General features: G+C 51.2%; 1 protein-coding gene across 3 annotated transcripts in view; it reads right to left on the bottom strand.

Moving 5' to 3' along the window:
- Window positions 1–20094, bottom strand: part of CMKLR1 (chemerin chemokine-like receptor 1) — a 49915-nt gene extending 29821 nt beyond the window's left edge. The window contains exons 1-3 of one of the 3 annotated variants that reach the window (XM_059139280.1): window positions 19851–20094; window positions 19542–19595; window positions 17877–17966 (exon numbers count right to left, since the gene is read on the bottom strand). The gene's annotated coding sequence lies outside the window, so the exon portion shown is untranslated. The remainder of the gene's footprint in view (window positions 1–17876; window positions 17967–19541; window positions 19596–19850) is intronic. The other 2 variants (XM_059139279.1, XM_059139284.1) reach the window with 2 other exon arrangements.
- Window positions 20095–26608: the final 6514 nt, after the last annotated feature.

Here is a 26608-nt window from a genome sequence, read left to right as displayed (position 1 = left end):
TATTCAAGGTTTAGGTGCCCCCTGGCTCTGCTCTGGGGCAGCTACTCCCACCTCCTCCATTTCACAGAGGCAAAGAGTGAGGCTTGGCTCAGAGACACAAGAGCGCCTGCCGGAGAGTCTGCAGCCTCAGCCTGAAAGCCTGGATTTGAGAGGCAGGCTCTCGCTCTGGACCCTGGGGCAAGGAACTTTGGCCTCTCTGAGCCTTCGCTTCTCTCATCTGTAAAATGGGAATGAATCTGGCAATTACCTTCTGTTGTTGCAGGACAGCTGATAGTAGGAGCGCCTCGGAAGCTGGCACACGTCCAGATGTGGTTACTAGCGGGCGGGAGGGGCAGCAGCATGCCCAGAACCTGGACCCTCCCAGGAAGTCCACGCCCCTCAGCAGAGCAGGCTGCTTACGTTGTGGGGCCCCATGCAAAGTGAGCAAGCAGGCGGCTTATTCAAAAAGTACGAAGAGTTTCAAGACGGCAACTCCGAGGTGTCAAACCAAGCTCAGGCCCTTCTGAGCCCCATGCGGCTGCCCTGGTGGCCCACCCATGAAGCTGGAGGGGTGCCCCCTCTGGAAGGGTGCCCCCTCTGGAAGAGTCCAGCAAGCCCAGCATGGTAGGGGTTGGGTGGGCCAGGCGATCTGGGCTGGGGCAGGGGTGTGGGAGCAGGGGAAGACACCGAGGTGGACACAGAGGGCGATGGGAAGAGGGCGGGGCAGCCGAGCCCCTCACAGAGGGGAGAGGATCCAGCGGAACAGGGAGCACGGGAGGAGGGGACAGCAAGACGTGGAACGGGGAGACAGAGTCGACAGAGAGGGTAAGGGAAGCACCTAAAAGGTGAGAGCAGGGACGAAAGACTAAGACAAAGGAAATACAGATTCAGAGTCAGACAGAAGGGGGAAAGGCTGAAAGCCACCTTTCTGCCTGACTCCTGAGAAGGTTCAGGAAGGCCTTATGGACTCAAACCGGAGTGGGCCAAGGAGGGGCCCCACGAACAGCCATCCTTCTGGGGGTGGTCCAAAGCAGCTTGGAGAAGAGAGGGCAGCCTTAGGTTATTTCCAAGATTCCCAAAGACCACAGAGCTAGGAGCAAGGTGTGAGCCCTATGGAAACGTGAGGGGCCTCAGGTCTGGGAAGGAAAGCTGGAGCCACTGGGCAACGGGGGACACACGCTGATCAGAAGATGCAGTGGAGCCGCATTCATGTCTTTGGCTCATTTTAACAGGAAACAGCAAGCATCACTTAACACCCGGGCTGTTGGGTGGTGGGGTGGGAGCGGTGTTTGGGGAGGTCCTGGCAGAGAAAAGACTGGCTAACAGCCCTATCAGGTTGTTTTCTCAAATGATACATGGGTTTTCAGTCATTATCTTCTCTAGAGAGTCTCTGTCCATTGGATAATAGCATCAGGGAGAGCCCACAAGGACACATTTTTTCCTATACACATTTCACCAAGAGTTTAAGAGTTCAAAGCTTTTCTTGGAACGAGACAAGCAAGTCTCTTGAGTCGACCACCCATGGCCAAGGGGGCCACCAAGATGATGTGGATGTTAGAGGGAAGCATGGGCCCAGCATAAACCCAAATAGGACCCTCGCTAGGTTCCAAGCGGGCCAGAAGGGACGTTCTCCCGGGACACTGAGGAAACCAGAGTCAGGTCAAGCTAGATTTAAGACCTCAAATGTGTTCACGTCACAGTCAAGGGATAAGGGTGGCAAAAGTCATTACAGGTTAGATAATACTTCCTAATAACTCTTTTTAGTAGTCTACTGGGCCTTTGATTCTCACTTGGTTTTGTAACTTAATTTTTTGACTAGGTAATACAACTCCCATCTGATTGGTGATGTTCAAAACCATCTAAAATTATGAAAAAGTTAGAATGCAAATCCTTGCTCCCACCGCGCCACCATCTACCCAGTCCCCTCTGTAACTATCAGCATTTGCTTCTCATATCCCCTTCCAGGATTTCTGTGGGTAAACACAAACGTATATTCTATTTCTCTCCATTTTGCATGAAAGGTAGTATATTACACATGCTACTTTGCAAATTGCCTTTCTTACCTAACAATACATCTTGGAGATCATGTCCCATCAGTACGTAGGAAAAGTACCTGTCCTTTTTGATGGCTGCATAGTATTCATTTTGGGATATAGACACACACACACACACACACACACACACACACACACACACACTTTTTAATTAATTTTTTAAACCACCATTTACTGATCCAATCTCCCCAGGTTGAGCACTTGACTTGTTTCTAGTCTCTTACTACTATAATTCATTATTGTATATGTGTTAAAATATAATCAACATGCTTTGTGTGTATCATTTCCTACTAATTCCTAATACCATCTGGGGCTCTCAAGCCCTTGTCTTTCATGATGAGCAAACAAGACTTCAGGCCTCCCTTTGCAGTGGCTATGTTGTGTTTTAATCTGTCAAGAAAATGCTTCGGAGCCTCTTAGACTGTCAGTCCCCAGAGAGCCCAAGCCACATCTGTGGTATGAGGTGTCACAGGAAGTCAGGCATTCTTGGTTTTTATTCTGACTGTCCTGGCTGTTCCAGCTTCTGGTTCTCAGTTCCCAGATTTATCAGAGGGAGAAAGCAATCACATACAGGGCCGCGTGGGGATCAGGGATCAGGAATGGATTCTGCAGGTATATGAAGCTATCTCTGGTACAAGGGAGACAGATTCGTGCCCAAAACCCTCTTGCCAACTCCAAAGGGTAAATCTGGACCCTGTGGGTTCCCAGAAAAGAAGCCAGTCAGGCTGGAGGGGGAAGGCTCCCCAGAGAACTGGGCAGTGACAGGCCAACTGGCACTTTTTCCAGAGCTTCTCCATGTCAAAGCTGGAGTCATATTCTGGGCCTGGCTGGGCAGCCATGAGCAGCCCCAAACCATGATCAACTGAAAGTTTTCCACTTTAATTCTGTTTTAAAATAAATCAGTGATCACATTCCTGGTGTAGAGAAACCTCTCCTCTCCATGGATGGCCCTAGCCTTCCTGTCCCCTCAGGAAAGAATCCAAGATAATTTTCCACCCATTGCTCATGATGAACAAATCCTGGCAGACAGCATGGTGCCCATCCCACTTCCAGGCAGGAGTCCTCATCTCCTCCGCGGGGCTCTTACTTCTTCCCAACTCACCTCCCAGAGGGAGGGCCCCAGGTGGCAGACAGAAGGGCCTTTGTCTCCCTGCTCCTTGCTTCCTCATCCATCTGCCAAGAACCAAGAAACTGGTGCAGGTTTCCAAGGGCCCCCACAGTGAGGAGCCATGAGCCTGCCCCGAGAACCATCACTGGCAGCCCTTGGGATCCTTCTGATCCGTTACTTTGTTCCAGCCTCCCCACAGCCCTGATTCTCACCCCATCTCACAGTTGAGGGAACAGAGGGGCCAAGCAACCTGCCAAGGTCCCACAGCTACAGTATGGAGTAGGTGATTACAGACGGAGTTCGGATTTAAGCTCTGACGGTGTACACACTGGTACAGTGTGCAGCAGAAGCAGAATTTGAGCAAGAACATACGGACCCTGGTGTCACCCTAAAACCCCGGAGGGAAGGTGTGGTCAGGGAACCAACCCCGTGCTCTCTCCCTGAGCCCTGGGACGCACATCACACTTGGTTGGTGGTATTTATCCTGAGTTCCACCAAGAAGCCCAGCCGTCTCCAGGGCTCTGGGACTCAGGACTAAATATCCCAGGCCTCAGGGGCTTAACACTCCTCAGCTTCCCAGTTTAGGAAAAGGCAGGGCACCTCCCATCACCCTCACTACATGCCTGCTTACTGGGGGGCAAAGCCCTCTCCTTCCTCCTTTCCTCTTCATCCTCTCTCTGCTTTTCCCTCCCTGGCCAGAATCACAGACACCGAACCCACTTGGGTTTTCCTCTCCCCCTGCTCCCACCTCCCAGGAAAGGAGCTGGCAGCTGAAATGAGCTCAACTCCCTGGGCCATGCCCATATCCACACCAGCTCCCTCCCCCTTCCCTTCCCCAACCCAGAATGCCCTCCCTGCTCCAGAACATTCATACATTCCTCCATTCTATAACAGGAATAGAAGCTGGGTCCCCAAAGCCTCAGCACCCTCCTAGGCAAAGAAACACAGTCCAACAGCCAAAAGCACTTATAAATGATTCAAATGTTTTACTGCCATCTCTCAAAGAAAAACAGAGTGTCGTGGTAGATGTTGGGGCCCAGCTCAGATCCCCTTTCCTCACTGAGGGCACCCATCCCACAGCTATAGAGTACCAGACAGCTGGCCCCCTCTCCTGAGAAGGGCCCTGAGCTAAGCAGGGGCTGCCTCTCCCCAACAGACGGAGTACAATTCAGGCTCCAGAGCTCCCCGTGGGACCAGGCTGAGGCTAGTCTCTGCCTGAGACTGCCTCTTTATGGAGTTCCTCCTCTGCTCTGTCCTTGAAGGCATAAAGATTGTGCTCCAAAATACACTAATCAGAAGAAATAATATTTTAGTTCCATATTTTTTAAAAAAGATTTTATTTATTTATTTCACAGAGAGAGAGATCAAGTAGGCAGAGAGGCAGGCAGAGAGAGAGGAGGGGAAGCAGGCTCCCTGCTGAGCAGAGAGCCTGACTCGGGACTCGATCCCAGGACCCTGAGATCATGACCTGAGCCAAAGGCAGAGGCTTAACCCACTGAGCCACCCAGGCACCTCCTAGTTCCATATTTTTAATTAATTAATCAAATTCCATATTCTAGCATTATGTTAATTATATTATCTTATTATCTTAATACTAAGTTCCATATTTTTTTAATTAATTGATTGATTTGGAGAGAGAGTGCATGCAAGTGGGGGAGGGGTGGGGGGCAAAGTGGGAGGAGGGAGAAAATCTCAGGAAGGCTCCACACCCAGCTCAGCTCAGAGCCAGACGCCAGGCTCCATCTCACAATCCCGAGATCAGGACCGAGCCAAAACCAAAGATCAGACGCTTAACAGACTAAGCCACCCAGGCATGCCTAGTTCCATATTTTTTAAAAATTGAAACGAATGCACAAAATGCATGATGAGCAAAATATCACAATTTTAAACAAAGATGGACTCCAAGTTTGAACTTGGGTGACCCTGCCTCACTCACCTCCCTGAATTTCAACCCTGCCTTACAGAACTTACTCAATACCTCACATTCACCTAAATCCTTGCCTCAGGCTCTGCTTTGGGGAATCCCTACCTACAACAGCTATCCAACTCAGAACCCAGTCCTCTGTCTCCCTGCCACTGCCCTGACTCTGAGTTGTGTGCTGAGCACTCACGTGGTAATCATGAGCAACTACTATGTGCCAGGTACAGTCCCTGCTCTGCAGTCTGGCTCTGGCTTTAGCTGCTGGAACCTTCCCCTCCATGCCCAGGGCCCAGTCTCTCAGTACTTTCCAATCATGTGACCTCAGCCACATCTCTGCCTACCTGACCCTCCCTGAGCTCAAAGGAGCCCAAGATCCTGTGTTAAGTTCAGTGAACTCCAAACTTTGGGGTTTCATGAACCCAGTTACGTTTCCCAGTTCCGAAACTGGCCTAGAGTCCCCATCTTTCTATGCCAAGTAAGAGTGTTGCAATATTAAAATTGTCCTTTACCGCCCCCACCATTTCAGAAAAAAAAAAAAAAAACGGGATCTTAATGCCAACGAAAATCAGTGGGAAAAAGACCTCTTTCTCAGCTGAAAACATCTTACTTTAGGAAAAAACTCATTCTGTTGTCTGTATGCTCTCTCTCTGTTTCTCTGCAGACTAGTAAAAACTTGACCACATACAGGTTCCAGTGGGCCAGATTTGTCAATCACCCTATAGGGGGATATATAGGCAGGGGAAACAGAGACCCCAAGAGCAGCTCTCTCTGTCCCATCCAAACCCTGAGCCTTGAATGTTCCTGTGGGGGAAATTGAGGCACAAACAAGGTGCTGAGGGAGGTGGGAGACATGGCTTCCAGTCCCACTCTGCTCCTAATTTCCCTTGAACCTGCACAAATATCTTTCCCTCTCCAAGTCACGAGCATGTGGCTCTTCCAGGAGACCCTAAGCCCTCTGCCCAGCAGGGAAGACTCAGGGCATCAGTCCCACCTGAACACATGTGCCAACACAGCTGGAGAGATAGGACCGGACACCAGGCTTCTTTCTCAGACATCATGTTTGGGCCTCAGTTTCCTCTTCTGGAAATGAGTTCTCAGAAACCTGCCAACTCACAGTTGGCTCACGGATAGCAGTCAAAGAGCCAAGGGCCGGACACTGGGAAGAAGCCAAACCACCTGGAGAAAGAGGCTGGCCATTGCCTCAGAAGAAAGGCACACAGGCTGTTTCCTCTAGAGAGACCCAGCCCAGGCCAGAGGTCCAGGACTCAAGCTGGGGAATACTAAAGTTTGCATCTTTGGGCAAAACTGTCCCTGTCTCCGAGGGGAGCATCCTTGCAGCCCCAGGCGCTAGCTGGGTTCTTCGTGGTTCTTAGGTCTGGGAGCTGATTGTGACCAGAGGCGATGCAGTGGAAGGAAGTGGATCTCAGATGTCCAGGAAACTGCCCCAGCTGCCCAGCCATAGATGCAGCAGGGAAAGGGGAACAGGGACTCACCCAAGGGCTAGCATCTCTTGAAGTGTTAGGGCGAACGCTATCTGGCTTCAAACTCTAGCTCTGCTGCTTACCAGCTGTGTGACTCTGAGCAAGTCGCTTAACCTCTCTGTGCCTATTTCCTCAATACACAATGGAGAGATGGGGGTGGGGTGGGGAAGAAGAGTCAGTGTCTGTCACTGTCCCCGTCAAACCTGATGATCCATGCATTTTCTACCCCAAATTTCTCTGAATGAGCCATAGAGACAGGAAACCAGAACACAGATGAAGGTCCCCTCTGTGGAGCTGACCCAAAGATTTCTGAGTGTCACAATTTCTGTCTTTAAATGCAGGAGAATATTACGGCACTGAATGCAAAATTTCCATGCCTTTTTGTTTGTTTGTTTAAACAAAGCACCCTCAAAATAATTTTATGTTTTAAAAATAGGCACACAACTTCAAAATAACTTTAGTGAGTGTTCAGTTTTTGCTAAGAAAGGAAGGGGTCTTGAGGCGATGCTCCAGACTATGGTTCCCGAAGCGTGCCCCTTCACTGTTGGGGCTCGCTGGTCCATCCCCCCTCACTAGCACCTGTGCAGTGCCCACAATGTGCGCAGGGCTGTGGGGTGCCTGCGACAAGTTTCCTGGACCACTGAGGCCTGCTTCTTTTTTTCCTGGCATCTTATCTCAGCTAGCTCCCAGACAGAAGTCAGAGAGCCCAGCTGGCACCCAGAGCCTCAGAGACCCTCCCTCACCTCAAGGAAAGTGCTTGCTTTTGCCCAAAGATGTCCACTCAGCCTCTGGAACTTAGAGCACTGGCTTGGGAAGATAGGGGAAGGGGGCAGAGAGGAGGGGAGGGAGGGGGGAGGAGGGAGAGTGAGAAGGAGGCAAGCGGTCATAGGGCAGGGAAGTACACTGAGAAGACAAGGGCCAGCCCGCCTTTGTCCCAGCTCCTCAGAGTGGCCTGGCTCTGTACCCCATGTCCGGGGACAGAGCCCAGGATCCTTGAGTCTTAGAGCCCCCTCAGGAATGTGAGTGTCCCAAGATGCCTGCAACATTTCCATATGACATGGAAGGGAGAAACCAGCCAGCAGCACCCCCCACCACCACCACCGCTGCCCACCCCTGGAGGAGCCAGATGATGCCCAGAGAGACAGTTTCAAATGGTTCCAGAAGCCTATCACTGCCTTGGAGCCAGGAGCACTTTCAACTTCACCCCTGTGCCCTCTCAACCACCCTCTCAATGCACCTCAAGTCTTCAAGAACATGGCTCTCAACGAGGTGAAGCAACTTGCTCAAACCCTCGCAGCAAGAAAGCAGAAAGGAGCAGAGCTTCTTCCCAAAGCCACCTCATCGCTAGGGATACAGACTGGACCGGACCGCTAGTGGCGAAATTGCAAACACTGGGCATTTATTGATCACTGGGCCCCGGAGCTGCACGCACGCTATGTGTGGACGCCCCATTCCACATTCTTCCTTTGAACAGCTGATGGTGGCAAATATTAAAGGGAAAAAAATATATATAAAACATAAAACATGCCCTCCCCTACATCTATCTCCCCAATCCCAAAATCCCTATGAGGCAGTGTCAACCTCTCCCCCATTTTATAGATAAGGAAAGCAAGGTCTCATAGCTAGGAAGTCAAGGACTGTGAAACCAGACAGTGAGTAGGATTCTGGAAATACCATTGGCCATGCCCCCTGCCTCTCCAGACGAACCTGGACCTGAAGGGCTTCTCCCCACACCTGCCCAGTCTCCAGGCTCCCCGCCAATGCCCGCATCGGGGGACAGTTTTCTTAGTTCAGTGAAGGGTGACAGGGGCACCAGGCTCCTCACCTAGGATCCAGGACATGGCTGTGGCAAGTATCTCTGCCCCCAGGCTCTGGGAGAAAGTGGCAGAAGGGCGGACCCTGTAGACATGGGGTGTGCCCAGATTGCGACACTGGTCCCCATGGCCTCCCACGCTGCTAAAGTGCAGCTTCGTCACGGGGGGGAAAAAGGCTCAATTCTGGCCACTCTATCTACAAGAAAAAGGAGGGACAGAGAAGCCCTCTCTGGCGAAGGTGTGAGGAAGTTGGAAATATACACTTCTATGAAATTGATTCTGTAACTGCCTGTACTCGGATCTCTGGAAGAAGACAGAGCTGCTGCTGGCTTGCCTGGGAATCCCTGGCCAAAAGCTCCCTTAGCCTTGTGTCTACAGTGCCTGGATGTCCACCACCACAGACTTTCTCCGCTGACTCAAGCCACCTTGCTCACAAACCCCCACTCTGGTGAGCTGTCATTACTTGTAAATACCTCAGTGTGAATGAGTTGGATTGCTTTGGTTTTCAACTGGACACCTGGATGAGAATGGGCTTCTGACAGAACGGGGCATTTGATTTAAAAAAAAAAAAAAAAAAAAAAAAGGAAAAAGAGATAAGAGAATAAGAGATAGCCCTAGTTGGAATAGGGAGGATGTGAGGCAGACTTAAGGCAGAAAGGCCCAGAAGCCACAAAGGAGGAGGGTAGGTAGACTCTGGACAAAGGGGCCAGGAAAACAAGAAGAGCCATGTGGGATACAATTAGGTGTAGGGGCAGGTAGAGAAGGAGGTGTCAGGGGCCCGTCTCCTGTGTGACCTTAGGCAACTGACCTCCCTCTCTGAGCCTCATCCTGGATAGGAAAGTATGCTGCATACAGGCTAGGGGGTGCCTACTGGCCCCAGAAGACAATCTGAAAGACAGGAAGTGGGATGGGGCAGAAGCCCAGCAGGGACTCAGCCAGTGGAAGCTAGCTGTCCCCTGGGGCAAGGGACATAACACAAGAAGCTCTGAGAAGGAAGAACTTTGGGTGTTATGGCTTCCCGGGAAACATGAGATGCCAGCGCTGGGAGAGGCCCGAGAACGTGGAGCAAACAGAAACTGTGGAGCCGGGGCCAGCCAGGCTGGACAGGGAGGAGGCCCGGGACCCCAGCCTGACCAGGGCCCTCACCACCAGGCCTGCCAGGAATTGGCGAGGGTGAGGTGAGAGCCATCGCCCAGCCAGGCTCCAGGAAGCTGCCCTGCCCTTCCCCAGAGCCCTGTTCCAGATTTCCTTCATGGCTGGGGTTTTTCACAGGAGGAAATGGAGGGGGGGAAGGATCAGAAAAAGAAAGGTCCATTGAGGCCAGGCAGGCCCAGCATCCCCCAAGAGAAGAGAGGCTGGCGATTCAAGGTCCCCACCCACTCCTGCCATGTTTTGGGGCCAAGGCAGGAAATGGAGGGGAAAGTGTGGGGCCTAACATTACCCTGGCATGGTCCACACTTGGCATTTCTCAGCCCCTCCTGGCTCGGGACTTCTGGTCCCTACTCCCCCATCACCATTCTGAGCCACTGGAGACCGGCCCCCTCATGCAGAGGCCACAGTGCTTTTCAGTCCCACCTCTGGGCCATACATGATCTCATGTAAGCCATGTAACACCCTGGTGATCCCCAGTTTACAGTGGGGGAAACTGAGGCACAGAGCAGTTAAGTGATCTTGTCTGCGTTTCACAGCCAGCAAGCAGAAACGGGTTTCAAAACAGGTCTGTGAACTGGCCGAGTTTCTCCTTCTATGCACCAGATGGATGTCCCATTCTGACTCAAGGAACGTCCTTTTTCTTCATGACCCAAATCCCTGACAGCTGAAAGGGCCCCCTGTGAGACAAGTCAGCGAGAAAAGAGACTGCAGATTGCCTTCACTCCCCCAAAGACTCTCTCAACGTCAGCTCTACCTCCCCTGCCTCTGGGAGGCCGGTGGGCCCTTCGGCTCCCAGCCCGGCTCAGTCTGGCTCCAATGGAGCATTGGCAAAGTCTCCCCACAGTAAACAATCCCAGGCTGACCACGGGTGCCAGCCTAAATCAACTTTCTTTAGCCCCAAGCTCCGCGTTTCCATCCGTCAGCAAGTCCCAGGCACAGGAGGAGAGCGGACCCATCATTCTGTCACAAAAGCCACCAATGCAAAGAAATATTCTCTTTTCCAAGCTGGTTTCTGGACCAGACAACCCAAGAGATAGAGCCACAAACCAACATGCCCTCTGCCAAGTTGGAAGCTCAAACTCAATTAGCTTGGGGTTGTCTGGAATCTTCAATTGTTCAAACGTTTGAGCTTAAGCACAGAGTTTGGAAAGAGTGAGCCTCGGGACAACAGGATGCTGTTCTGGTGAATACTAGCAGCCTTGGACCACCCAGAAATTTGGGTGGGATCTTCAAGACCCCGCAGAGTGTCCAGACTCCCCCCGGCCACTCCCTGCTTCCGCCCACCACACCAGACACCCCAGGCTCATGAAGTTTCCAAATCTCTCTTCATGCTGCTTTCGCTACCTGAAATATCTTTTATTTCTGGCCAGCTTCTGCTCCAGCCAACTAGAGGTCTCATCGAAAGCCAACTCATCCTTGGAGCCTGCTCAAATCTGCACTTTTTTCTCAAGGTGCTATTTCCAGACTTCCCCAGCAAAGGCACCCCCAGCAAAGCTCTTTGCCCCTATAGTACTGGGCACATTGAGTGTATTTAACGATATGCTTTCAGGGGGCCTGGATGGCTCAGCTGGTTGAGCACTCAACTCTCCGTATTGGCTCAGGTTGTGGGATTGAGCCCCAAGTTGGGATCCATGCTCAGCATGGAGTCTGCCTGTCCCTCTTCCTCTGCACCTCCCCCCATTCATTTGCTCTCTTGCAAATAGATAAATAAAATCTGTAAAAACAAAATAAAACAAAACAAAAACAGAAAAACTAAAAAACCACCAACAATGTGCTTTTAATAAAATGACCAGGGTTCAGCTACTGTTGTGAATGGATGATGGATTGAAATATCATGGGTGATCATGACCCAGGAGCAATTGGCGCTATGCACCCCGCCATGAAAGCCAACCTTCCGGCTGGAGGGACCCCACTCTGTTTACATATCTCTCTTCCCAAGTGACTGGGAGCCCCCTGAGGGCAGGGCTAGTCTCTCCCTGGATGCCATGTTCCTGGCACACAGTAGGTGCTCAATAAATGCTGGTGGGGGGGGAACAGAAGCTCTATCCTGGTTCTCTCACTACCTTCAAGGGCCCCTTTAGACAAGTCCTTCTCCCTTTCTCGAGCTTGTTTCTCCATCTGAGCAGTGAAAGGGGGGACTAACTCACACTCAGGCCTCTGGTCTGAATGTCTGTGTCCCCTCTGCCCCTTCCCCACACCCCAAATCGTATGTTGATGTCCTAACCCTCAGTGTGACAGTATTCAGAGGTGGGGTCTTTGGGAGGCGATGAGGTCATGAGGGTAGAGCTCTAATGAGTGGGATCAGTGCTCTTATAAAATAGACCCCAGAGAGCTCCCTCACCCCCTCCACTGTGTGAAGACACAGTGAGAGGTCAGCCATCTGTAGCCCAGAAGAACCTGACCACGTCAGCACCCTGACCCTTGAACTTCCAGTCTCCAGGACTATGAACCATCAGTGTCTGACATTTACAAGGCCCCGGTCTCTGGTATTTTGTGAGAGCAGCCCCAACAGACTAAGGCACTCAGGAATGATACATGATCATCTCAGATGACCATCGTCATCCACCGAATTTTAAGGTCAAATCTGGTTGATAGCTCATTATCACCGATGGGCCCTAACATCACCCCCTTCCCATAGATGCACTTTGCTCCTCCATCAAGAGGTGAACCCTACTGCTTTTCCCTTTGAGTCTGGGCTGGGCTGGTGATGTGCTGTGACCAACGAAGTGTGGCAGAAGTGATGCTTGCCAACCCCAAGCCTAGATCTCAGGAGGCCTGGCAGCTTTGGCTTTCACTCTCCCAGGGTCCTGAGCCCCCAGGGAGAGAAGTCCAGGAAGTGGTGCCATGTGGGGAGAGGCAGCACGCGTCCCCACAGGACATGAGGCCATCTTAAGGAGCCTCACCCCAGTCAAGCTCCCGGCTGATCACAGCCCATGAGTGATCCGACAGAGACCCCAAGGAATGGACATGGGTCATCCCTGAAGAACTCAGCCCAGCTACAGAACGGTGAATAAAAGAAGTCATTTGAAGCCATTTCACATTTTGGAATGATCTGAATCACAGAGATAAATAACTGAAACAGATCCATGTCTGCCGTGGCTCATGAGTGAGGAGTGTGGAGCTCCATCCCTGGACTAGACAATGTCAGATCGATGTCAATTCGATTCCTTGTCAATTAGAGATTTGTCTTGGGCCTACCAGATTAATCCATCAGAGAGAAATCAGGATCCCACTAGGACTCCACGAATCCAGTGGGCCCTCTTGGGTTGTTCCAGCAGACAACACAGAGAGTGTGGCACAATTAGGAGCAGAGCCAGAAATAGAAAGAGAAACTCAAAAAGACACAGACTTGGAGGAAACTGAGCCCCATGGGTAGAACAGCAGGACAGGGAGCTGTAGGGTCTTACAGCAGAAGGGGTAAGATGGCCCCTCCCTGGAGCCACATCAGAGCCTGAGAAACTTCTAGTTGAACACAAGCCTGGCTGGGCATCTGGTACCACCACCCCCAAACTTAAGAATGAGTTGGCATACACATTCCCAACAATGAACCCTCTTTCTTTGAGGGTACCTGCAGCCCAGGAGCCAGGCTACATCTCCCCCCACCCCAGCACAGGGCAGAAACAGAAGGGTTCTCCATCTAGAAATCACCAGGGCCAGACGTAGAGGCCCAACCACCAGAAGGATCACTAGTTCACATTGAGTCCTTTACCAGGTTCCAGACACCATGCTCCACACGAGACGTGGACACCTTCACTTCTTTCTAACCACTACCCTGACTTACAGTTTGCCATCCCATTTCACAGATGAGAAACTTACTGGCTCAGAGCCACAGGATTTGTAAGTAGCACAGCTGGAATTTGAATCCAGGCTGAATGAGGCCAAAGCCCGGGGCCTCGGTCAGGCTTGACGGTCACCCACACACCCCAGTACAGCCTCGTGGGTGGTTCACACCCACATCTGTTCTGACGGGTCCGTGCCTCACTGAGCCAGCTGTCACTGCAGTAGCGGCCACCAAATTGAACTCTCAATTTCCCAGTTCAGGAAACAGACCCAGAACAGTGTTCGAGATGTCCCCCACTATGGTGGGCAGAATAATGCCTCCCTCCATCAAAGATGCCGTGTCCTCACCCCTGGAACCTGAGAATATGTTACCTGATGTGTTAAAAGGAGACTTTGCAGCTGGGATTGAGTCAAGGGTCTTGAGAATCGAGAGATTATCCCAGATTATCCAGGTGGCCCAAAGTCCTCGCACAGGTCCTTTTCAATGAAAGAGGGGGCCAGGAGAGTCAGAGCAACCCCACGTAAGAAGGACTCAACCCACTGCCGCTGGCTTTGGAGATGAAGAAATGCACTGTGGATCTAGCAGCCTTTTGAGGCTGGAAAAGGTGGGGATGGGGTAGATTGTCCTCTAGAGCCTCTGAAAGGAACCCAGTCCTGCCAACACCTTGCTTCCAGCCCAGTGCTACCTGTTTGGGCCTTCCGACCTCCAGAACCTTAAGCTGAGACATGGGCCTGGTTTTGAGCCACTACACCTATGGTGTTTGTTACAACAGCAGTGACTGAACTCCTACACTGACTCCCTGAGCTCTTCCTCGCATACTCAGAAATTCATAGATGCCGACAGCCGTTCCAACAAATCCAGGTAACAAGGGATGGGTGCGTGTTGTACGTCCCCCTCTCTTTTATTGCCACCATGATCATTTCCTGAGCACTGCAGACGGGCTCTCCGCAACACTGAGACAGCAAGCACCTGAGGCTGCCCCGAGCTCACCCAGGTGGCTGGTGCCAAACCCAGCTCTCCTGTCCTTCTGGGCCCAGGCTCCCAGAGGAAAACCTGAAGACACTAGCCATGGTCTTTTGCCCCAGTTGCCTTACCCAACCATCTCCTTACATAAGAGCTGTCCCCAGGGCTGGGATCAGAGGATCCGAGTCATGAACCTCAAGAAAGCAGAACTGATTCTTACATGTTGCCTGCGTAGTCGCTGACTCCCCCTGCTGAGTCAGCTGCTGGTACTTCCAAGCTTGCAGAGTGGCTTTTGACGGGGCGGGGCGGGGGGGTTTGCGGAACAAGGCCTAAGCCTCCCCCACTACCCCCAGCTCAGGGCTTCTCCAAGGGGCAAAGCATGAAGCCAGGAGATGCACCCAAATGACCTTTTCCCACCTGGGGACCCAAGACCACAAGGTGCCAGACTCCCATAGGGACCCAGGTGTGCAAAGGCAAATTTCCATGCCTGCTTTCCTAGTAAACAATAGAAAGGTCTTCATTAAGCTGACCGTGCGCCATGCTGTGCTTTACGTATATTAACTCATGTGATCCCCCATGATGCCATAAAGGAGGTGTTTGAAGTACACCCGTCTTACAGAAGAGGACACAGAGGTGACAGGATGTTAGGGAGCAGAGATGGGCTCTAAACTCTAGAGCAAGTGGCTGTGGATTCTGTGACCACTCGTTCTTCCCTTCTTGGACTGCACCGGGTAGAATGACCACCTCTCCCTTCCACCCAGCCGGGCAAGAAATTCTACTTTCTGGATTCTCTTGTGCCCATCACTGCAAAACTTCAGAAATTCCAAAAGAGAAGTAAGTTAAAAGGTTTCCTAATTTTGCCTAAAACCAACCTGTCCTGATGACCATCCATAGGCAGCACAAAGTGACTATCAACCCAGAGGGCACCTTCCCTGCATCCCAGTCCCGGCCAAGGGAACAAAGATGCGTTCTGGACTGAGAACTAGGAGCCCAGGTCCTACTCCCACCAAGTGACCTCGGGACCTCGGGAATGTCACTGAACCAATCAAGGCCTCACCTTCCTCCTGTCTAAAGTGGGGGCAACCATAAACAGCCCGCAGCCTCTCCAAAGTTCCACTGAAGCAGGAAGAGTGTCTTTTTCTTCGTTCTGCCTTGAGGGGTGTCAGACACATAGTAGGTACTAATAAATGTTTGTTGGGTGAATAAAGAAAAGTCAGTTGTTACTGATTTGCCTCCCTCTCGCCCCCGAAGGGCCTTCAGACCAGAGATTGGGCCCGATTCATTTAAGGTTCTCACATTGGTCCAGCTTCTACTTCTCCGTAGGCTTATTCACACAAGAAATTTTTCCCACCACCCACTATGTGCGTGGCCCACTTGAGGCCTCAGTCCCATCCAGACACCCTCAGTCTGTGTCCTCACGCACCATCCCCTTCCCTTTTTTCTGGTCAGTGACTGTGACACTTAGATACACTGAGATCTCCCAGGCCAGGACAACCACCCAGCTGCCTTATGACCGGCCAGCACAGCCCATGCTCACGATATGGAGAATTCCTTACACTTCTACTTCCTCATGCCCAGCCCTGGGGGATGCAGCCCAAGGAGACCCCCTACCCTAACCATACACATGCACATGGGAGCACGCACACACATGCACACATACGGACTTGCACATACACATCGAACATGCGATGCCACCTCAGGACAGGACTAGGATTATCTGAGTTCAAATTCCAGCTCTTTTGCTTATGAGGTATGTGACCTTAGGCAAGTCCCTTTACCTCTCTGATCCTCAATCACTTCATCTCTAAAATGGGGATGATAATCATGGAGCCTTTCCGGGTCAGTTTGTAGGGCGATACTGGATATGAAAGCCTTGGGCTCAGGAAGTGTGCTGTGCTCAAGAGAATTGTTTTGTGTATTCCAGGAGGGAAAGAGAATAGTAGTTGCCTAAGTTCCAGGGAAACCCACGTTGATGGGTCTGGACCATGGGCATTTACTCAGTACATCTGATGATGGGGATTATCTTTAGGATAGGAAAGTGTTTGCGGGTCCAACATCACCTTGTTAGCACCATGTTAGTGAAAATCTAGACTGAAAATCAGAGAATGGGAGACACCCAAAGATACCACATTTGTGGCAGAGACAACTAGCTGTCCACAAAAATCCATCCTCCCCTTCCACAGCATACAGCAGGCACTGGGATAGAACCACCCTGCCAAGAACTCCATTTCCCAGCCTCCTTTGTGACTACACTGGTCATATGACTAGTTCTCCCATGTGGCAGAGGGCAGTGAAGAAGCAAATATGCCACACACCTCCATGCTTTCTTTCATCAGGTGTGATGTCCAAGGGGACAGTAGGGACAAGCATGCAAGAGGACCTTCCCTCATGCAGAAACACCTGCTTTCTCATAAACATCTGTTTTTCTGAGCTGTTATACTTGTTTGGGACTATTTGTTACTGCAGCTACTACCTGACTAATACAACCTTCAACCTCCTTGTTCACACACGAGATGATTATGGCCATGGAGTGAAAATACCTTGCATAAGATCATGAAGCAAATTCTGCAAAGCTCCAGAATTTTGGTCTCTGATCAGTCTGGAATAGATATGCCATTTTCAACCTGCCCCACCAAGCTCCAAGAGTGAGGTTCCATGAACACAGCCTGGAGTCCTCCACCTCTGTTTCAACTAGAATAACATGCCTTGTATCTGCATTCCAACTGCCGTCCTCCCTATGTCTTCATTGCAGGAAAGATTTCTGTTTCTTAAAATAATTTCAAAGCCCACACACTGGGTGCCGGCTAGCACGCTCCGACTGTCTATGGTGCTACAAGATAAAGTTTCACTTCTGCACCAGGCCTCCTGGCCTCAACTGCTGACACAGGACAGACACACAGGCTCACAGAAGTGCGTAGATATTTGCTTAGAAAGAGAAATAAATTCAACCTCAGCGTGCAATAAACAACCCAGAAACCTGGACAAAAGGCAAACAGAAAAGATGTTCACATCCTCTAGCTCAGTAGCCCTCAAGTTTTGGGGTACATCTGAATCATCTGGGAAACTGGTGCCACGTGCAGACTCCCACGCCTCGCGTGGAGACTCTTGACTGCCCAAACTGAAGCTTTAGGAGATATCCACGATTATTCGGCATGAATGATATTATTCATAATCGTTCCAATGCCAGCATTCCCATGACCACACTTTGAGAAGCCCCAAGTCTACTTTGTAGCCTGGAAAATGAAAATAATTATGGGCAGTAATAACCATGCTCGTGCAGGGTACCTCAGAGTGAGTGAAACAGGCTTTGAGGGATTTTTTTGTAACCTGATGGGTATCTGAGCATTAATACTCCACTGGTAAAGAAATTAATAATAATTTCTATTTGGCTCAGATGGGTGTTGAAAGTATGGACAGCAGGTATGGTGTAGAAATGATCAAAGACTCCTGGCCTACGTTGCTAGAGCTCCTTACGACGTGATGACCCCTCTGCTAACTGTTCCACGTGTGTGATCTCATGTAGTCTTTATGATATCCCTGTCTTACAGATGAGGAGACTGGAGCATACAGATAACTTGTTCATGTCACTCAGCTGGCAGGGGGCTGATGGGGTTCAAACTTACCCAAACAAACTCATGCTGCAGCCACAATGTTCTAGTGCCTTTCGTGGAGGTCTAACATCAGAACCCCTCCCCAGGGCTCAGTCTCCTCATCTGTAAAATGGACATGTTAATAATATCTTTATCACGCAGCCACAGTAAGGATTCAAGAAAAACATGGCAGTAAAGTGGTTTGCCAACCAGGAAGATTTAATTAAGGAAACACCTGAGGGATGAGACATTGTCTGATCTTCCAGTCCCATTTTACAGATGGCAAAACTGAGGCCTATTTACTTCACTTATTCAAGAACATTTACCGAGCACCCAGAGGATATAGAGAGGAGTGTAAGTATCCCAAGTCTGGCCTCAAGGAGCCCCAGGCCGGCAGGAGAGACAGACAAGACTAGGCATGGAGAGAGGGACCTCCCAGAAAGGGTCAAGCCAGAGAGAGGAGTGATTTGCCCAAAGTCAAGTTTACCTATTCCCTGAAGTTTTGGCAGAGTCCAGAGAAAGTCCTTGGTACCACGAGGGAACTCTTCCTGTGGGCTTCTCAGTGCCTGACACCCCACCGTCTGAGCATCCCTGGTTTAAGCTAAGCCTTCTTTCTTGAGAAGGCGCCAAGCATCCCCCCTCCCACCATGGGACACTGGAGAAAGGAGAGACGGCGAGAACCACAGGTGAGATCGCTCTTTGAAAGGAAGTAGGGGCTGCCAAAAGGGAGGGCAGGATCAGGCCTCTTGCTAGAAAAAGAAGACAGACCCAAAACCTGACCCCCTCCTCGCTGGCCTATCGGAACCACAGGCTGGTCTGAGGGATCAGACTTGTAGCGAGCAGTGGTTACTGGATTATGATATGTTGTTCTTAACTTTGCTCGAGGCGAGCCTTTCCGGCGTACTCGTTTCAACAGTAGCACAGTGCCCAAGTGCCAGCCAGAGCAGAGGGGAGGGCAGGTGTGCTCAACAGATAGCACTGCCAAAGGGTTCCCATCGTCCATATACAAAGAACTCTTAAAAATCAGCCAAAGATAAACACACTGACAGAAAAAAACATGGGAGCGGACTTGAACCATAGGCTCGTAAAAGAAAAATGGACAAGTAACTTACAGCAGGTGATCAGCGTTAATAACGAAATGTAGAGGGAAGCGGTTAGAAGCTTCACAAACCTTAAAAACAGGCACACCTTTGGCTCAGGGATTTGGCCTTTGGAAAAGTATCCAGAGGCCAGACATGCAAAGATGATGTACACGAAAGAGCACCGCTTGTAATCATGGAAAAAAGAAACAAAACAAAACAACAAAAAAAAAAAGAAGGAAGCAACCACGATGAGAAGCGGTTACATAAATCCCGACGCCTTTCCATGCAGCCATTAAAATGCATCCTGGAGGAATACAGATGGGAGTGCACAGTCCCTGTGCAAGACAAGGGAGGTTGCCAAATCAGATGTTGGACATGTGTGTGCGAGCCCACACCTACATCCTTAGCTGTGTCTGCGCCATCTAGTAGGCTCTCAAGATGAATTAGTGAGTGAGCAAGTGTGGGAGCGACGGAGAGAGCCCCCTGAAGGGCCACCTCTGAGTGAGGCCATCCTTCAAAGTCTCTGTACGGAGGCAGTGGTCTGTGCCGGTAACACCGGCTTTGTTCCAATCTCAACCTCCCCTCACTGCTCCCTGCCCCACCATCCCCCACTTACCGTCTTGCCGCTCTGAGCCACTGCCTTTCCCTCTCTGGGCCCTGGTTCACCCACCTGTAAAATGAGGACACCTGTGAGAGGGAAACACCTGCCTCGTAGCTGTGAACATTCATGAAGGAAAACACAGAGCTCGCCGCTTTTAAAAATAGGGTGACCCTGCTGTTTTTTACAATTAGCATGCATGACTTCGGAAATCTGAAAAAACAGGTTTTCATTTTGACAAACATTAAATGCTAAGCAGAACCTCCTCTCTCTAGGACTCTCCCCTTGGCTGGCCCCTCCAGACAGTGTCAAAGGCAAGCATGCTACCTTGTGGTTGGTCTCCGCCTGGGTCTTCCCAAGGGCTCCCCTGGACTTCAGGCCACTGGAGGCCGTGTAGGGGACCTATGTGATCCAGCTTCTTTCTCTCGGCCACGGGATGCCCCCCACCCAGCCCAAAATAGCCTCAGCCTTCAGGAGGCTCTCCAGGAGACCTCGTGCTGTCCCGAGCTCCTCACTAGCCTGAATGGGACAGAACTCTGCCAGAGGAACAGCTGGAGGGAGGAGAGAGCAAGAGAGAGTGAGAGAGAGGGAGGGAGGGGCAGGAAACTGGGCTGGCCGAGGGCGGGGGCGGCCAGCTGCGTGGAGTGGGGGCCTCCAGAGGAGGCTGGCGGCCATGCCAGCGGGGACCGGGATTGTGGGTGGTGTTTGGGTGGCCGGTGGCAAGGCCCACTGGGAATGACCCACCCCTCTGGCAGGCGGGGCCCAGCTAGGAGCAGTGCCCACCATCTGAGTGCAAACCAGGAGCACATGCGAGCCCCAGGCAGCTGTGGGAAGGGCAGCCGCCCCCTATAAGGGTCTCGGGAGCTGCCGGATATCCCACCAGCCTGGGCCAGCTCTCTCCACCGGAATGCCCTTCCTGGCCCCCTAGTTGTGCTCCCCTTTCCTTATTTTAATTTTTGTTTTTTTCAAATTAAAACAGCAATGAGTTTGGTTTTTTTGTTTTTTGGGTTTTCATAGTGTCAAATGAACAAAGATGAAAATGTTTCATAATGTCTGGTTTTAGTAAATGTCACCGGGAAGCAAAAAATCTGCATAGTTGCAATACACCTTGATAGACCATTTCTGGAGAGCTGTCTGACAAAACACATCAAAACCTTTAACTACGTTCAGGCCCTGTGTTGTTTAAATATAAATCCTGCTTTCATTCCAAGCCCTGCTCCCCAGAGAGAAATATCATTAACACTTCGGTATGAACACACACACACACACATATATGCTACATCTAGGTGGAAAATGGCTCAGTCATGCTCCGCGTTCCAAACTGTAAACTCCTTCATTCAGTGATAGGGGTGTGTGTGTGTGTGTGTGTGTACACAACTTAAACAATTTCATTGAATTAATGTACTGGTTTGTTTATTTATTTATTTATTTATTTAACTCACCCCCTACCCCCCATGCAGTTTACTACTTATATAGGTTTCTTGAATTGACACTTTCTGGGTGACTGGCTAGGTTCTTTTCAACTCTTTGACTATAATAAATGCCCCACTTCACACTTGTCCGATTATTTTCTTATCCAAAATTCCTATGAACATACGTTTTATTATTCAGAGGGGCCGACTCACTAGTTTCAAGTTTCAACTTAGGGACCACCTCCCCAGAAGCCTTCCCCCGCCACTGGGGTCCTGCTCTCGGCTCCCCTGGTGTACCCCTACAACCACAGCAGCAGGGGCATCCCTTCCCCTTCCAGTCTCTGTCTCCCTTACCCTGGAAACTCAGCTGGGGAAGGAGCCGTATTCCGTCTGGCCCCGGCGCCGCGAAGCTCGGTGCTGGCTCGCGTGATTGCATCATCAGCAGAATAAACACAAGAGTGCACACCCAGACAGGGTGCTGGCCCGCCACTTGCTCCTTCATTCTCAGGAGGTACTATTTCTGCTAAGGCGGTGTTATTTCTGCCCTTGTGGTATCAGCGAGGAAATGGGGACCCAGAAAGGTTAAGTCACTTGCCGTGGGCCACACAGCGCATAGGCGTGAGAGCTGGGATTCCACCCAGTCTGTCTGGGTCCAGAGCCCAGCCCTTGGCCTCCAGACTGATAAACTAACAGGGGCCCACTGTGTGCATGGCCCCGCCTTGGGGCTGGGGTGGGGGCGGTTCCATGGGTCACATGACCCTCCCCCCATTCTGGAGGACCTGCCGTTCACCTGTTCTACAGTTGAGGGTGTTGGGGCTGTGGGGAGTTGTTCTTTGGCTGAGAGCACCCAGGTGGGGCTGGCAGACAGAGGCCCGGCTGAACCCAGGTCTGGCTCATTCCAAAGCTAAGACTGCCAAAACTAACTTGTGTAGAAAGGAAAAGAGAAGGGGAGGAAGATGGGGAGGGAAGAAGGGGAGAGAGAGAGAGGGAGGGAGGGGGAGAGACGGAGCAGGAAAGACAGAGAAGGGTGGGGGGAGAAGGGAAAATGGAGAAAGGATGGAAGAGAGGGTCTCTTGCTCTTTTTTTTTTTTTTTTTAAGATTTTATTTATTTATTTGACAGAGAGAGATCACAAGTAGGCAGAGAGGCAGGCAGAGAGAGAGAAGGGGAAGCAGGATCCCTGAGGGGCAGAGAGCCCGATGGGGGACTCAATCCCAGGACCCTGGGATCATGACCTGAGCTGGAGGCAGCGGCTTAACCCACTGAGCCACCCAGGGGCCCCTATGCTGTCTTCTTTAGACCTAAGGGTCGGGGTGGTTGTGGAAACTTGTCCTTCACCATCTGACCAGCCTTAGAGCCTCTCCTTCCTCTCCCCACCATCCCCAACTGTTAGTTCAGTGAAACTGACACTTAGAAACGATCATCTCTTTCATTTCCTAGATACTAACTGGAAGCACAGAGAGGTTAAGGCACTGTTCAAGGTCACACAGCTCCCTAGAGTCAGAAGTCAGACTCAGCCTAACTCTAAACCCCTCTCCTCCCTGTGCTGCCAGGCTTGCCCAGGGAACCAAGAGCATCTCATCCACGCCCTTACTGTACAGCTGGGAACACTAGACCCAAAGAAGGTAGGGACGTCCCAGATCAGAGCCCCAGAGCATCCTGGTCCGAAGGTGAAGCTATTTCCACAATGCGACAGCGGCCTGAGCACTGGGTACAGCACCATCTAAAGGTCTGACATTAATAGAGACCAATGGTTTTCAAAGCGTGGATTCTGGACCCACTGCCACCTTGCTGGGAAGCTTGCTATAGAAATTCAAGCTCTCGAGCCAGTTCTGTCCACAGACCTTGGGAACCAGGACCTCTGCAGGCGGGACCCAGGGAGCTGTGTGTTCAAAAGTCACCAGGGAATTCTCACACTCATTCAAGTTTGACAACCACTGATACAGACATTCCCACAAGGAATAAATCCTGGATCCTGGAACAAGTTACCTTGTGAGTCCACGGTCAAGAGCTGGGAGCTCTGACATTAGACAGAGCAGATGAGACCGAATCCCTGTTTCCACCACTGTGAGCTGTGTGACTGAGGCAAGTCCTCCCACCTCTCTGAGCTGGTTTCCTTAATCTGCTGGGGACTGAGGGGGACTGGAGTAGGGAGAGGAAAGAGAGGAAGGAGGAGTTGGGGGGGTAGGAGGAAGTACAGGAGGGGAAGAGACAGAGATGGGGAAGGGGAAGAAATAAAGGGGGAGGGGAAGAGCAGGGAGAGAGGAGGAGGGGAAGAGACAGGAGGGGAGAAGGGGAGGAGGAGGAAGTGGAGGAGATAGAAGAGACGAGGAGGAGGGAGGGGAGAAGGGAGGGGAGGAGGGAGAGGAGACGGGGAGGTCACCTCTGAGGAAGATCTGGCACACTCAGGATATCCTGGAAGGGGAGCCTCGCCAGGGAATTCAGCGTCTGGATGGATTTATGGAAATTTCCTCTTCCTCCTTCAGGGGATGTTGGATCCTGTTAATGCAGGTCTCTTGGAGCCCCACCCCCACCCCACCCCCAGTCTCCAAAGCCAATCCAAGGCTGTAATGAGGTTTGGGTTTATTGGCTGGGCAGTCTACGAGAGTGAGGGGCCTGGATGCCCAAAGTAAGGGTCAGCGTACACAGCCCCACTTGGGCCCACAGGGAGGAACAGCAAGGGTCCTGATGCCCCTGCCAGTCAGAAGCCACAGGTCTTCGGTCACCATACTGAATGTGGCTGAGAAGTCTGCCTTTTTCTTCCTTGGAATAAAGAGGGTTGTGGATGGTTGTGGGGGAGTTGTTTGTTGTTGTTGTTTTCAAATAGGATTCTGAAACCCGAGGCCGACCATTGGGGTACCGAGACCCACAAGATAGGTGGTGGCAAAGAAGACTCTGCTTATTCCCTCAAAAATGCTGTATAGTTCCAAGATGGCGGATCGAGATTTCTCTTATAAACAAATCTAGTTGGTTGGCTCAGGAATCCTAGAGCTCTGTGTTAAAGGAAATCTGAGACCACATCCAGGTGGGGCTGGAAAGAACACCGTGACCCATGAGCAATGCCTACCTTGGACCTAAAGGAGGGGCTTTGCCTCTTTCATCCCACTCAGTTCTCCAACAAAAGTCCATCCATTGGCCTAGGGGACTGGGGGGCCAGTGCCAGCTCTGCTTCATCCTGTCCCATGGATTGACCAATCCTAGTGTAGATAAACTTATACCTTAACTCCCACACCCCTTGGTATCTCTTTCTGGTTGATTTTTAGTGCTCACTGATGCCCAACACTCTAGTTAAAGCAAATGGTTTCCTTGTTCTCCCTGGTTATCAGTTGCGAAACTAGGTTTACCGGAGAGGCTCTCAAACCACAGGAAGCTGGGGAAGATACTTTCTGTGACATGAAGGGTTCCCTATAAACCCACACTGTGCTTACTTCAGACTTTGCTTAAGATGTGGACAGACCGCACTGGAATGGGAGCTCTGTCTCGGCCGCTGACTGGCTGTGTGGCCTTGGGCAAGTCATTTTTCATCTCTGGTTCGTTCAGTACTTGTGGGATTAAGTTGTGGATGTGACAAAACTGTGCCTTTTGAGATGGGGGAGATTATCCTGGATTACCCAGGGGAGCCCAGGGTAACTCAAGGGTCCTCAGAAGGGGAAGGCAAGGAATCAAAGGGGGGAGAAGGCAGTAAGATGAGGAAGGAAGCAGACAGCTCAGTGATGTGGCCACAAGCCTAGGAAGACAAGCAGCCTCCACCCCTGGAAAATACAAGGAGCGGCTTCTCCCTGAAGCCTCCAGCAGGAACCAGCCCTACAGACCACATCCTGGTGTTATCCCCTTCAGTCTCATTTTGGACTTCCCAGCTCCAGAATTGAAGGAGTGTAAATACGTATGGTTTTAAGCCACAATGTTTGTGGTAAGTTGTAGAGGAGCAGGAGGACATTAACGCAAGGGCTGTTCTAGAGACCAGAACACTGACTTTGGTGGCAGACAGTTCTGGGTTCAAGTCCCCGCTTCACCTGCTAGCTATGTGACCTTGCACAATTTTCTTAACCTCTCTGAGTCTCAGAGAGAGACTTTCTTTCTCCTCTGCACAAAAGAGTAATGAAAGACCTACCTCAGACCGTTGTTGGAAAGATGAAAGGAATTGATACATACAACAGGCCTGGAACAGTCTGGCGCACAGCACTCAATGAATGTCAGATCAATTTGCTGTTCTACTGGGCATTAAAAGGCTGGCATTGCCCAATGCAGGCCCTCTAGCCATCCCTGGGGCACTACTAGAGCCACCAACCCGATGTTCCATTTTGTTCAAGGCCACACCACTGCTCAACATTCCATGACTCCCCAGTACCTAACCTCATCTCCCAGAAAAGAAAAAAAAATGAAAGGGATGGCAAAGCTGAAAGAGGCCTGGAGGACCCAAATCTTCCCATTGATTGAAATGTCATTTTCTATGCACTCCCAAGCGAGGTCAGTGTCCCTGTCATTCATTCTCGTGACATCCTGTCCCACACTATAGCACCGACCTCATTTGTAATGCCACGATCATTCGTATTGTGAATATACCATCCGTCCCCATATCCACACGTAAAGCTCCAGGGGCTGGGACTGCTGCTAGGCCCATAGTACCTGTTCTATAAATATTTGTTAAATGAATGAGCAGATGGATGACCAGCCTTCTCGGACCAGCTGGGCCACGTTCCCAAAGACTTCTTCCCGACGGCCAAGTTCTGGCTCTTCACCACAGGGAGGCCTGCAGGGTTACCAAGATGGGAGAGTGGAACGCTGTGCCAAGCGTCATCAGACATTGGTAACTCCCGCAGCCAAGAATGTTATTGGGAACATGATGTCTGTCTGTGCGGTATATGTTCAGGTAATGGTAGGTCGTGTAGATGGGGCTCAGGGAGAGAGGAGGAAGGAGGATTCCTTGGGCTCCTGGACACCATCTGAGGCAGAGGGAAAGAGTACAGAAGTGAGAAGCTGACTTTTGGGAACTGAGAAGGAGGAGGAGGTAGGAGGGTGCTGGCAGCTCAGCCAATTTTGTCTGCTTGGCAAGAATCCAGCCCCTGGGCTCCGGTCCAGGCTGGGAAGGGTTAACGGCACTGAGAGGGAGTGTTGAGGGGTGTGTGTGACCAGGAGTGAGGAAGCCCTAACAGGGGAGGGGGCTTCCTGGGGGAGGTGGGGTGGGGGGTGGATGAGGCCCATTTCTCCCCTATGAGCAGGAATCTGCCCACCTAGCCCAGCTCCTCCCAGTGGGACAGAGAGATCTGCAGGGGTGAAGGGAGACCACTCTGGATGCCTGAGAGGAGTGGGGGCACCAGCAGGGTTGTTCCAGCCCATTGCTTCAGGCTGGGGATGGGAGGAGCTGGGAGCATGTTTGAGGCCCCTTCTCAAACCCAAGCTGGCCATTCCCCAGGTCTGGGAAAACTTCCATGTTCCAGGCAGTAGAACAGAGGCTCAGAGAGGGTTAGCAGCTGCTCAAAGCCACACAGCAAGTCCTAAACAGCCAGTTCTCTCAGTTCCCAGAGTACTCCTCCATTCCTGCTATTCACACACACACACACATGCACGCACACACATATAGTGGCCTCGCCCTGCCCATCCCTCCAGCTGCATGGCTCACCCCTTCCCTTCCTTCTACTCTGACCCCATCCATCATGTGGTTTCAAATCTCTGC

This window comes from Mustela lutreola, chromosome 11 (assembly GCF_030435805.1).
Source record: "Mustela lutreola isolate mMusLut2 chromosome 11, mMusLut2.pri, whole genome shotgun sequence".
In the NCBI taxonomy this organism is placed as follows: Eukaryota; Metazoa; Chordata; class Mammalia; order Carnivora; family Mustelidae; genus Mustela; species Mustela lutreola.
The sequence above is the reverse complement of the archived record's forward strand: the minus strand, read 5'-3'. Positions and strand labels throughout refer to the sequence as shown.